The following is a 13,739-nucleotide window of genomic DNA, read 5'->3' as shown; positions in this document are numbered from 1 at the left end:
TTCAGGCTTTTCATTTTTTTCAACATCACTTCATGCTCCTGCTATTTTTCAGACCGTTTCATGCTCATCTCATTTTGACACCTTTTGAAGCTCTTCATATTTTTCACACCTTTTCAGGCTCTTCATGATTTTCAACACCGCTTCATGCTCCTCCTATTTTTCAGACCCTTTCATGCTCATCTCATTTTTGACACCTTTTGAAGCTCTTCTTATATTTCACACCTTTTCAGGCTCTTCATGTTTTTGAACACAGCTTCATGCTCCTCCTATTTTTCACACCGTTTCATGCTCCTCAAATTTTTGACACTTTTTGAAGCTCTTCATATTTTTCACACCTTTTCAGGCTTTTCATGTTATTCAACACGACTTCATGCTCTTCGTATTTTTCAAACCGTTTCATGCCCCTCATAACTTTGACACTTTTTGAAGCTCTTCATATATTTCACACATTTTCAGGCTCTTCATGTTTTTCAACACCGTTTCATGATCCTCCTATTTTTCAGGCCGTTTCATGCTCCTCATATATTTGACACCTTTTGAAGCTCTTCAAATATTTCACACATTTTCAGGCTCTTCATGTTTTTCAACGCCACTTCATGCTCCTCCTATTTTTCAGACCGTTTCATGCTCATCTCATTTTTGACACCTTTTGAAGCTCTTCATATTTTTCACAACTTTTGAAGCTCTTCATATTTTTCACACGTTTTCAGGCTCTTCATGTTTTTCAACACCGTTTTATGCTGCTTCTATTTTTCAGACCGTTTCATGCTCTTCATATTTTTCACACATTTTCAGACTCTTCATGTTTTTGAACACAGCTTCATGCTCCTCCTATTTTTCAGACCGTTTCATGCTCCTCATATTTTTGACACCTTTTGAAGCTCTTCATATTTTTCACATCTTTTCACGATCTTCATGTTTTTCAACACCGTTTCATGCTCCTCCTTTTTTTCAGACCGTTTCATGCTCCTCATATATTCGACACCTTTTGAAGCTCTTCATATAGTTCACACCTTTTCAGGCTCTTCATGTTTTTCAACACCACTTCATTCTCCTCGTATTTTTAAGACCGTTTCATGCTCCTCATATTTTTGACAACTTTAGAACCTCTTCATAATTAACACACCTTTTCAGGCTCTTCATGTTTTTCAACACCGCTTCATGCTCCTCCTGTTTCCAGGCCGTTTCATGCTCCTCATATTTTTGAAACCTTTAGAATCTCTTCATATTTTTCACACCTTTTCAGGGTCTTCATCTTTTTCAACACCGCTTCATGCTCCTCCTATTTTTCAGACCTTTTCATGCTCCTCATATTTTTGAAACCTTTTGAAGCTCTTCATATTTTTCACACCTTTTCAGGCTCTTCATGTTTTTGAACACCGCTTCATGCTCCTCCTATTTTTCAGACCGTTTCATACTCCTCATATTTTTGACACATTTTGAAGCTCTTCATATATTTCATACCTATTCAGGCTCTTCATTTTTTTCAACACCACTTCATGCTCCTCCTATTTTTCAGACCGTTTCATGCACCTCATATTTTTCACACCTTTTGAAGCTCTTCATATTTTTCACACCTTTTGAATCTCTTCATATTTTTCACACCTTTTCAGGCTTTTCATTATTTTCAATATCACTTCATTCTCCTCGTATTTTTAAGACCGTTTCATGCTCCTCATATTTTTGACACCTTTAGAACCTCTTCATAATTAACACACCTTTTCAGGCTCTTCATGTTTTTCAACACCGCTTCATGCTCCTCCTATTTTTCAGACCGTTTCATGCCCATCTCATTTTTGACACCTTTTGAAGCTCTTCATATTTTTCACATCTTTTGAAGCTCTTTATATTTTTCAAACATTTTCAGGCTCTTCATGTTTTTCAACACCCCTTCTCGCTCCGCCTATTTTTCAGACCGTTTCATGCTCCTCATATTTTTGACACCTTTTCAAGTTCTTCATATTTCTCACACCTTTTCAGGCTCTTCATGTTTTTCAACACCGTTTCATGCTCCTCCTATTTTTCTGACCGTTTCATGCTCCTAATATTTTTGACACGTTTTGAAGCTCTTCATATTTTTCACAACTTTTCAGGCTTTTCATATTTTTGAACACTGCTTCATGCTCCTCCTATTTTTCAGACCGTTTCATGCTCCTCATATTTTTAACACCTTTTGAAGCTCTTCATATTTTTCACACATTTTCAGGCTCTTCATGTTTTTGAACACCATTTCATGCTCCTCCTATTTTCCAGACCGTTTCATTCTCCTCATATTTTTGACACCTTTTGAAGCTCTTCATATATTTCACACCTTTTCAGGCTTTTCATTTTTTTCAACACCACTTCATGCTCCTCCTATTTTTCAGACCGTTTCATGCTCATCTCATTTTGACACCTTTTGAAGCTCTTCATATATTTCACACCTTTTCAGGCTCTTCATGTTTTTGAACACAGCTTCATGCTCCTCCTATTTTTCAGACTGTTTCATGCTACTCATATTTTTGACACCTTTAGAAGCTCTTCATATTTTTCAGAACCTTTCAGGCTCCTCATGTTTTTCAACACCACTTCATGCTCCTTTTATTTTTCATACCGTTTCATGCTCATCTCATTTTTGACACCTTTTGAAGCTCTTCATATTTTTCACACATTTTGAAGCTCTTCATATTTTTCACACGTTTTCAGGCTCTTCATGTTTTTCAACAGCGTTTCATGCAGCTTCTATTTTTCAGACCGTTTCATGCTCTTCATATTTTTCACACATTTTCAGACTCTTCATGTTTTTGAACACAGCTTCATGCTCCTCCTATTTTTCAGACCGTTTCATGCTCCTCATATTTTTGACACCTTTTGAAGCTCTTCATATTTTTCACATCTTTTCACGATCTTCATGTTTTTCAACACCGTTTCATGCTCCTCCTTTTTTTCAGACCGTTTCATGCTCCTCATATTTTCGACACCTTTTGAAGCTCTTCATATAGTTCACACCTTTTCAGGCTCTTCATGTTTTTCAACACCACTTCATTCTCCTCGTATTTTTAAGACCGTTTCATGCTCCTCATATTTTTGACACCTTTAGAACCTCTTCATTATTAACACACCTTTTCAGGCTCTTCATGTTTTTCAACACCGCTTCATGCTCCTCCTTTTTTCAGGCCGTTTCATGTTCCTCATATTTTTGAAACCTTTAGAAGCTCTTCATATTTTTCACACTTTTTCAGGGTCTTCATCTTTTTCAACACCGCTTCATGCTCCTCCTATTTTTCAGACCTTTTCATGCTCCTCATATTTTTGAAACCTTTTGAAGCTCTTCATATTTTTCACACCTTTTCAGGCTCTTCATGTTTTTGAACACCGCTTCATGCTCCTCCTATTTTTCAGACCGTTTCATACTCCCCATATTTTTGACACATTTTGAAGCTCTTCATATATTTCATACCTATTCAGGCTCTTCATTTTTTTCAACACCGCTTCATGCTCCTCCTATTTTTCAGACCGTTTCATGCACCTCATATTTTTCACACCTTTTGAAGCTCTTCATATTTTTCACACTTTTTGAATCTCTTCATATTTTTCACACCTTTTCAGGCTTTTCATTATTTTCAACATCACTTCATGCTCCTCCTATTTTTCAGACCTTTTCATGCTGATCTCATTTTGACACCTTTTGAAGCTCTTCATGTTTTTCATATCTTTTGAAGCTCTTCATATTTTTGACACCGTTTCAGGCTCTTCATGATTTTCAACACCGCTTCATGCTCCTGCAATTTTTCAGACCGTTTCATGCTCCTCATATTTTGACACCTTTTGAATCTCTTCTTATTTCTCACACCGTTTCACGCTCTTCATGTTTTTCAACACTGCTTCATGCTCCTCCTATTTTTCAGACCGTATCATGCTCATCTCATTTTTTACACCTTTTGAAGCTTTTCATATTTTTCACACCTTTTCAAGGCCCTTCATGATTTTCAACACCGTTTCATGCTCCTGCTATTTTTAACACCTTTTGCAGCTCTAAATATTTTTCATACCTTTTCAGGCTCTTCATGTTTTTGAACACCGCTTCATCCTCCTCCTATTTTTCAGACCGTTTAATCCTCCTCATGCATTTCACACCTTTTGAAGCTCTTCATATTTCTCACAGCTTTTGAGGCTCTTCATGTTTTTGAACACCATTTCTTGCTCCTCCTATTTTGCAGACCTTTTCCTTCTCCTCATATTTTTGACACCTTTTGTTACTCTTCATATATTTCACACCTTTTCAGGCTTTTCATTTTTTTCAACATCACTTCATGCTCCTGCTATTTTTCAGACCGTTTCATGCTCATCTCATTTTGACAGCTTTTGAAGCTCTTCATATTTTTCACACCTTTTCAGGCTCTTCATGATTTTCAACACTGCTTCATGCTTCTCCTATTTTTCAGACCCTTTCATGCTCATCTCATTTTTGACACCTTTTGAAGCTCTTCATATATTTCACACCTTTTCAGGCTCTTCATGTTTTTGAACACAGCTTCATGCTCCTCCTATTTTTCACACCGTTTCATGCTCCTCAAATTTTTGACACTTTTAGAAGCTCTTCATATTTTTCACACCTTTTCAGGCTTTTCATGTTATTCAACACGACTTCATGCTCTTCGTATTTTCAAACCGTTTCATGCCCCTCATAACTTTGACACCTTTTGAAGCTCTTCATATATTTCACACATTTTCAGGCTCTTCATGTTTTTCAACACCGTTTCATGATCCTCCTATTTTTCAGGCCGTTTCATGCTCCTCATATATTTGACACCTTTTGAAGCTCTTCATATATTTCACACATTTTCAGGCTCTTAATGTTTTTCAACACCACTTCATGCTCCTCCTATTTTTCAGACCGTTTCATGCTCATCTCATTTTTGACACCTTTTGAAGCTCTTCATATTTTTCACACCTTTTCAGGGTCTTCATCTTTTTCAACACCACTTCATTCTCCTCATATTTTTAAGACCGTTTCATGCTCCTCATATTTTTGACACCTTTAGAACCTCTTCATAATTAACACACCTTTTCAGGCTCTTCATGTTTTTCAAAACCGCTTCATGCTCCTCCTATTTTCAGGCCGTTTCATGCTCCTCATATTTTTGAAACCTTTAGATGCTCTTCATATGTTTCACACCTTTTCAGGGTCTTCATCTTTTTCAACACCACTTCATTCTCCTCGTATTTTTAAGACCGTTTCATGCTCCTCATATTTTTGACACCTTTAGAACCTCTTCATAATTAACACACCTTTTCAGGCTCTTCATGTTTTTCAACACCGCTTCATGCTCCTCCTATTTTTCAGACCGTTTCATGCTCATCTCATTTTTGACACCTTTTCAAGCTCTTCATATTTTTCACATCTTTTGAAGCTCTTTGTATTTTTCAAACATTTTCAGGCTCTTCATGTTTTTCAACACCCCTTCTTGCTCCGCCTATTTTTCAGACCGTTTCATGCTCCTCATATTTTTGACACCTTTTGAAGCTCTTCATATTTCTCACACCTTTTCAGGCTCTTCATGTTTTTGAACACCGCTTCATGCTCCTCCTATTTTTGAGACCGTATCATGCTCCTCATATTTTTCACACCTTTTGAAGCTCTTCATATTTCTCACACCTTGACAGGCTCTTCATGTTTCTGAACACCGCTTCATGCTCCTCCTATTTTTGAGACCGTATCATGCTCCTCATATTTTTCACACCTTTTGAAGCTCTTCATATTTCTCACACCTTGACAGGCTCTTCATGTTTCTGAACACCGCTTCATGCTCCTCCTATTTTTGAGACCGTATCATGCTCCTCATATTTTTCACACCTTTTGAAACTCTTCATATTTTTCACACCTTTTCAGGCTCTTCATGTTTTTGAACACCACTTCATGCTTCTCATATTTTTCAGACCGTTTCATGCTCCTCATGTATTTCACACCTTTTGAAGCTCTTTATATTTTTCACACCTTTTCAGGCTCTTCATGTTTTTGAACACCGCTTCATGCTCCTCCTATTTTTCAGACCGTTTAATGCTCCTCATGTATTTCACACCTTTTGAAGCTCTTCATATTTTTCACAGCTTTTCAGGCTCTTCAAGTTTTTCAAAACCACTTCATGCTCCTCCTATATTTCAGACCGTTTCCTGCTCCTCATATTTTTGACACATCATGAAGCTCCTCATATTTTTCACATATTTTGAAGCCCTTCATATATTTCACAATATTTCAGGCTCTTCATGTTTTTCAACACCGCTTCATGCTCCTCCTATTTTTCAGGCCGTATCATGCTCCTCATATTTTTCACACCTTTTGAAGCTCTTCATATTTTTCACACGTTTTCAGGCTTTTCATGTTTTTGAACACCACTTCATGCTTCTCATATGTTTCAGACCGTTTCATGCTCCTCATGTATTTCACACCTTTTCAAGCTCTTTATATTTTTCACACATTTTCAGGCTCTTCATGATTTTGATCAGCGTTTCATGCTCCTCCTATTTTTCAGAACGTTTCATGCTCCTCATATTTTTGACACCTTTTGAAGCTCTTCATATTTTTCACACCTTTTCAGGCTCTTCATATTTTTGAACACCGCTTCATGCTCCTCCTATTTTTCAGACCGTTTCATGCTCCTCATATTTTTGACACATTTTGAAGCTCTTCATATTTTTCACACCTTTTCAGGCTCTTCATGACTTTGATCAGCGTTTCATGCTCCTCCTATTTTTCAGACCGTTTCATGCTCCTCATATATTTCACAGCATTTGTAGCTCTTCATGTTTTTCACACCTTTTCAGTCTCTTCATGTATTTGAACACCATTTCATGCTCCGCCTATTTTTCAGACCGTTTCATGCTCCTCATATTTTTCACACCTTTTGAAGCTCTTCACATTTTTCACACGTTTTCAGGCTCTTCATGTTTTTCAACACCGTTTCATCATCCTCCTGTTTTTCGTACAGTTTCATGCTCATCTCATTTTTGACACCTTTTGAAGCTTTTCATATTTTTCACAAATTTTCAGGCTCTTCATGTTTTTGAACACCGCTTCATGCTGCTCCTATTTTTCAGAAAGTTTAATGCTCCTCATGTATTTCACACCTTTTGAAGCTCTTCATATTTTTCAGACCTTTCAGGCTCTTCATGTTTTTGAACACCTCTTCATGCTCCTCCTATTTTACAGACCGTTTTATGCTCTTCATATTTTTGACACCTTTTGAAGCTCTTCATATTTTTCACACCTTTTCTGTCTCTGCATATTTTGAACACCGCTTCATGCTCCTCCTATTTTTCAGACCGTTTCATGATCCTCATATTTTTGACACCTTTTGAAGCTTTTCATATTTTTCACACCTTTTCAGGCTCTTCATGTTTTTGACCACTGCTTCATGCTCCTCCTATTTTCAGACCGTTTAATTCTCCTCAAGTATTTCACACCTTTTGAAGCTCTTCATATTTTTCACACCTTTTGAAGCTCTTCATATATTTCACACCTTTTGAAGCTCTTCATGTTTTTCAACACCTCTTCATGCTCCTCCTATTTTTCAGACCGTTTCATTCTCCTCATGTATTTCACACCATTTGAAGCACTTCATATTTTTCACAGCTTTTCAGTCTCTTCATGTTTTTCAACACCACTTCATGTTCCTCCTATTATTCAGACCGTTTCATGCTCATCTCATTTTTGACACCTTTTGAAGCTCTTGATATTTTTCACACCTTTTGAAGCTCTTCATATTTTTCACACCTTTTCAGGATGTTCATGTTTTTAAACACCCCTTCATGCTCCTCCTCTTTTTCAGACCTTTTCATGCTCCTCATATTTTTTCAAATCTTTTGAAGCTCTTCATATTTTTCGCACCACTCCAGGCTCTTCCTGTTTTTGAACACCGCTTCATGCTTCTCCTATTTTACAGACCGTTTCATTCTCCGCATGTATTTCACACCTTTTGAAGCTCTTCCTATTTTTCAAAATTTTTCAGGCTCTTCATCTTTTTCAACACCGTTTCATGCTCCTCCTATTTTTCAGACTGTTTCATGCTCCTCATATTTTGACACCTATTGAAGCTCTTCATATTTTTCACAGCTTTTCAGGCTCTTCATGTTTTCAACACAACTTCATCCTCCTCCTAATTTTCAGACCGTTTCATGCTCATCTCATTTTTGACACCTTTTGAAGCTCTTCATATATTTCACATCTTTTCAGGCTCTTCATGTTTTCAACACCGCTTCATGATCCTCCTATTTTTCAGACCGTTTCATGCTCCTCATATTTTTGATACCTTTTGAAGCTCTTCATATATTTCACACCTTTTCATGCTCTTCATGTTTTCAACACCACTTCATCCTCCTCCTACTTTTCAGACCGTTTCATGCTCATGTCATTTTTGACACCTTTTGAAGCTCTTCATATTTTTCACAGCTTTTGAAGCTCTTCATATTTTTCACACCTTTTCAGGCTCTTCCTGTTTTTGAACATCGTTTCATGCTCCTCCTATTTTTCAGACTGTTTCATGCTCCTCATATTTTTCACACGTTTTTGAAGCTCTTCATATTTTTCTCACCTTTTCAGTCACTTCATGTTTTTGAACACAGCTTCATGCTCCTCCTATTTTTCAGACCGTTCATTCCCCTCATATTTTTGAAATATTTTGAAGCTCTTCATATTTTTCACACCTTTTCAGGCTCTTCATGTTTTTCAACACCACTTCATGCTCCTCCTATTTTTCAGACCGTTTCATGCTCCTCATATTTTTGATACCTTTTAAAGCTCTTCATATATTTCACACCTTTTCATGCTCTTCATGTTTTCAACACCACTTCATCCTCCTCCAATTTTTCAGACCGTTTCATGCTCATCTCATTTTTGACACCTTTTGAAGCTCTTCATATTTTTCACAGCTTTTGAAGCTCTTCATATTTTTCACACCTTTTCAAGCTCTTCATGTTTTTCAACACCACTTCATGTTCCTCCTATTATTCAGACCGTTTCATGCTCATCTCATTTTTGACACCTTTTGAACCTCTTGATATTTTTCACACCTTTTGAAGCTCTTCATATTTTTCACACCTTTTCAGGCTCTTCAGGTTTTGAAACACTGCTTCATGCTCCTCCTATTTTTCAGACCGTTCATGCCCCTCATATTTTTGAAATATTTTGAAGCTCTTCATATTTTTCACACCTTTTCAGGCTCTTCATGTTTTTCTACGCCGCTTCATGCTCCTAGAGTTTTTCAGACCGTTCATGCTCCTCATATTTTTGACACCTTTTGAAGCTCTTCATATTTTTCACACCTTTTCAGGCTCTTCATGTTTTTCAACACTGCTTCATGCTCCTCCTATTTTTCAGACCGTTTCATGCTCCTCTTATTTTTCAGACCGTTTCATGCTCCTCCTATTTTTGAGACCGTTTCTGGTTCCTCATATTTTTAACACCTTTTGAAGCTCTTCATATTTTCCATACCTTTTCAGGCTCTTCATATTTTTGAACACCGTTTCGTGCTCCTCCTATTTTTCAGACCGTTTCATGTTCCTCATATTTTTGACACCTTTTGAAGCTCTTCATATTTTTCACAGCTTTACAGGCTCTTCATGTTTTTAAACACCGCTTCATGCGCCTTCTATTTTTCAGACCGTTTCATGTTCCTCATATTTTTGGCACCTTTTGAAGCTCTTCATATTTTTCACACCTTTTCAGGCTCTTCATGTTTTTCAACACCGCTTCATGCTCCTCCTATTTTCAGAACGTTTCATGCTCCTCATATTTTTGACAAATTTTGAAGCTCTTCATATTTTTCACACCTTTTCAGGCTCTTCATGTTTTTCAACACCGCTTCGTGCTCCTCCTAATTTTGAGACGGTTTCATGCTCCTCATATTTATGACACATTTTGAAGCTCTTCATATTATTCACACCTTTTCAGGCTCTTCATGGTTTTGAACACCGGTTTATGCTCCTCCTATTTTTCAGACCGTTTCATGCTCTTCATATTTTTCACACCTTTTGAAGCTCTTCATATTTTTCACACCTTTTCAGGCTCATCATGTTTTTCCACACCGCTTCATGCTCCTTCTATTTTTCAAAACGTTTCATGTTCCTCATATTTTTGACACCTTTTGAAGCTCTTCCTTTTTTTCACACCTTTTCATGCTCTTCATGTTTCTAACACCGTTTCATGCTTCTCCTATTTTTCAGACCGTTTAATGCTCCTCTTATTTTTCACACCTTTTGAATCTCTTTATATTTGTCACACCTTTTCAGGCTCTTCATGTTTTTCAACATCGCTTCATGCTCCTCCTATTTTTCAGATCGTTTCTTTCTCCTCCTATATTTCAAACTGTTTCTTGCACCTCTTATTATTGACACCTTTTGAAGCTCTTCATATTTTTCACACCTTTTGACGCTCTTCATATTTTTCCACCTTTTCAGACTCTTCATGTTTTTGAACACAGCTTCATGCTCCTCCTATTTTTCAGACCGTTTCATGCTCCTCATATTTTTGACACCTTTTTATGCTCTTCATATTTTTCACAATTTTTCAGGCTCTTCATATTTTTGAAAACCGCTTCATGCTCCTTGTATTTTTCAGACCGTTTCATGCTCCTCATGTATTTCACACCTTTTGAAGCTCTTCATATTTTTCACACGTTTTCAGGGTCTTCATGTTTTTGAACACCGTTTCATGCCTCTCTAATTTTTCACACTGTATCATGCTCCTCATATTTTTCACACCTTCTGAAGCTCTTCATATTTTTGACACGTTTTGAGGCTCTTCATATTTTTCAGACATTTTCAGTCTCTTCATGTTTTTGAACCCCGTTTCATGCTCCTCACATTTTTGACACCTTTTGTAGCTCTTCATATTTTTCACACCTTTTCAGGCTCCTCATGTTTTTGAACACCGCTTCATGCTCCTCCTATTTTTCAGACCGTTTCATCCTCCTCATATTTTTGACACCTTTTGAAGCTCTTCATATTTTTCACATCTTTTAAGGTTCTTCATGTTTTTGAACACCGCTTCATACTCCTCCTATTTTTCAGACCGTTTCATGCTCCTGATATTTTTCAAACCTTTTGAAGCTCTTCATATTTTTCACACCTTTTCAGGCTCTTCATATTTTTGAACACAGCTTCCTGCTCCTCCTATTTTTCAGGCCGTTTCATGCTCCTCATGTATTTCACACCTTTTGAGGCTCTTCATATGTTTCACACCTTTTCCGGCTCTTCATGTTTTTGAACACCGTTTCATGCTCCTCCTATTTTTCAGACCGTTTCATGCTCCTCATGTATTTCACACCTTTTGAACCTCTTCATATTTTTCACACCTTTTCAGGCTCTCATGTTTTTGAAAACAGCTTCCTGCTCCTCCTATTTTTCAGACCGTTTCATGTTCCTCATGGATTTCACACCTTTTGAAGCTCTTCAAATTTTTCACACCTTTTCAGGCTATTCGTGTTTTTGAACACCGCTTCATGCTCCTCCTATTTTTCAGACCGTTTCATGTTCCTCCTATTTTTCAGATCATTTCATGCTCCTCATATTTTTGACACCTTTTCAAGCTCTTCATATTTTTCACACCTTTTCAGGCTCTTCATGTTTTTGAACACCGCTTCATGCTCCTCCTATTTTTCAGTCCGTTTCTTGCTCCTCATGTATTTCCCACCTTTTGAAGCTCTTCATATTTTTCACATCTTTTCAAGCTCTTCAAGTTTTTGAACACAACTTCATGCAACTCCTATCTTTCAGACCGTTTCATGTTCCTCCTATTTTTCAGATCATTTCATGCTCCTCATATTTTTGACACCTTTTGAAGCTCTTCATATTTTTCACACCTTTTCAGGCTCTTCATGTTTTTGAACACAATTTCACGCAACTCCTATTTTTCAGATGGTTTCATGCTCCTCAAATTTTTGACACATTTTGAAGCTCTTCATATTTTTCACACCTTTTGAAGCTCTTCATATTTTTCACTCATTTTCAGGCTCTTCATGTTTTTGAACACCATTTCATGCTCCTCCTATTTTGCAGACCGTTTCTTCTCCTCATATTTTGGACACCTTTTGAAGCTCTTCATGTATTTCACACCTTTTCAGGCTTTTCATTTTTTTCAACAGCACTTTATTCTCCTCCAAATTTTCAGACCGTTTCATGCTTATCTCATTTTGACACATTTTGAAGCTCTTCATATTTTTCACATCTTTTGAAGCTTTTCATATTTTTCACACCTTTTCAGGCTCTTCATGATTTTCAACACCGCTTCATGCTCCTCCTAATTTTCAGACCGTTTCATGCTCATCTCTTTTTTGACACCCTTTGAACCTCTTCATATTTTTCACAATTTGAAGTTCTTCATATTTTTCATATTTTTGAAGCTCTTCATATTTTCACACGTTTTAAGACTCTTCATGTTTTTACACACCGCTTCATGCCCCTCCTAGTTTTCAGACCGTTTCATGCTCCTCATATTTTTGATACCTTTTGAAGCTCTTCATATTTTTCACACGTTTTGAAGGTCTTCATAATTTTCACACCTTTTGAAGCTCTTCATATTTTTCACACCTTTTGAAGCTCTTCATATTTTTCACACCTTTTGAATCTCTTCATATTTTTCACACCTTATCAGGCTCTTCATGTTTTACAACAATGCATCATGCTCCTCCTGTTTTTCAGACTGTTTCATGCTCCTCATATTTTTGACATCTTTTGATGCTCTTCATATTTTTCACACCTTTTCAAGCTCTTCATGTTTTTCAACAACGCTTCATGCTCCTCCTATTTTTCAGACCATTTAATGCACCTCATGTATTTCACGTTTTTTGAAGCTCTTCATATTTTTCACACCTTTTGAAGCTCTTCATATTTTTCACACCTTTTCAGGCTCTTCATGTTTAACAACAATGAATCATGCTCCTCCTATTTTTCAGACTGTTTCATGCTCCTCATATTTTTGACACCTTTTGAAGCTCTTCATATTTTTCACACCTTTTCAGGCTCTTCATGTTTTTGAACACAGCTTCATGCTCCTCCTATTTTTCAGACCATTTCATGCTCCTCATATTTAAAGTTTTGAAGCTCTTCATTATTTCACACCTTTTCAGGCTCTTCATGTTTTTAAAAGTGCTTCATGCTCCTCCTATTTTTCAGTTGTTTCATGCTTCTCATATTTTTGACACCTTTTGAAGCTCTTCATATATTTCACACCTTTTCAGGCGCTTCACATTTTCAAAACCGTTTCTTGCTCATCCTATTTTTCAAACTGTTTCATGCACCTCATATATTTGACACCTTTTGAAGCTCTTCATATTTTTCACATCTTTTCACGCTCCTAATGTTTTTCAACACCGCTTCATGATCCTCCTATTTTTCAGACAGTTTCATGCTCCTCATGTATTTCACACCTTTTGAAGCTCTTCATATTTTTCACACCTTTTCAGGCTCTTCATGTTTTTGAACACCGCTTCATGCTCCTCCTATTTTCCAGACCGTTTCATGCTCCACATATTTTTGACACCTTTAGAAGCTCTTCATGTTTTTCACACCTTTTCAGGGTCTTCATGTTATCAACACCGCTTCTTGCTCCTCCTATTTTTCACATCGTTTTGCGATCCTCATGTTTTTGACACATTTTGAAGCTCTTCATATTTTTCACACCTTTTCATCCTCTTCATAGTGGTGAACACCGCTTCATGCTCCTCCTATTTTTAGACCGATTCATGCTCCTCATATTTTTGAAA

This window comes from Dama dama, chromosome 29 (genome assembly GCF_033118175.1).
Source record: "Dama dama isolate Ldn47 chromosome 29, ASM3311817v1, whole genome shotgun sequence".
Lineage (NCBI taxonomy): Eukaryota > Metazoa > Chordata > Mammalia > Artiodactyla > Cervidae > Dama > Dama dama.
This window is presented reverse-complemented; position numbering follows the sequence as displayed.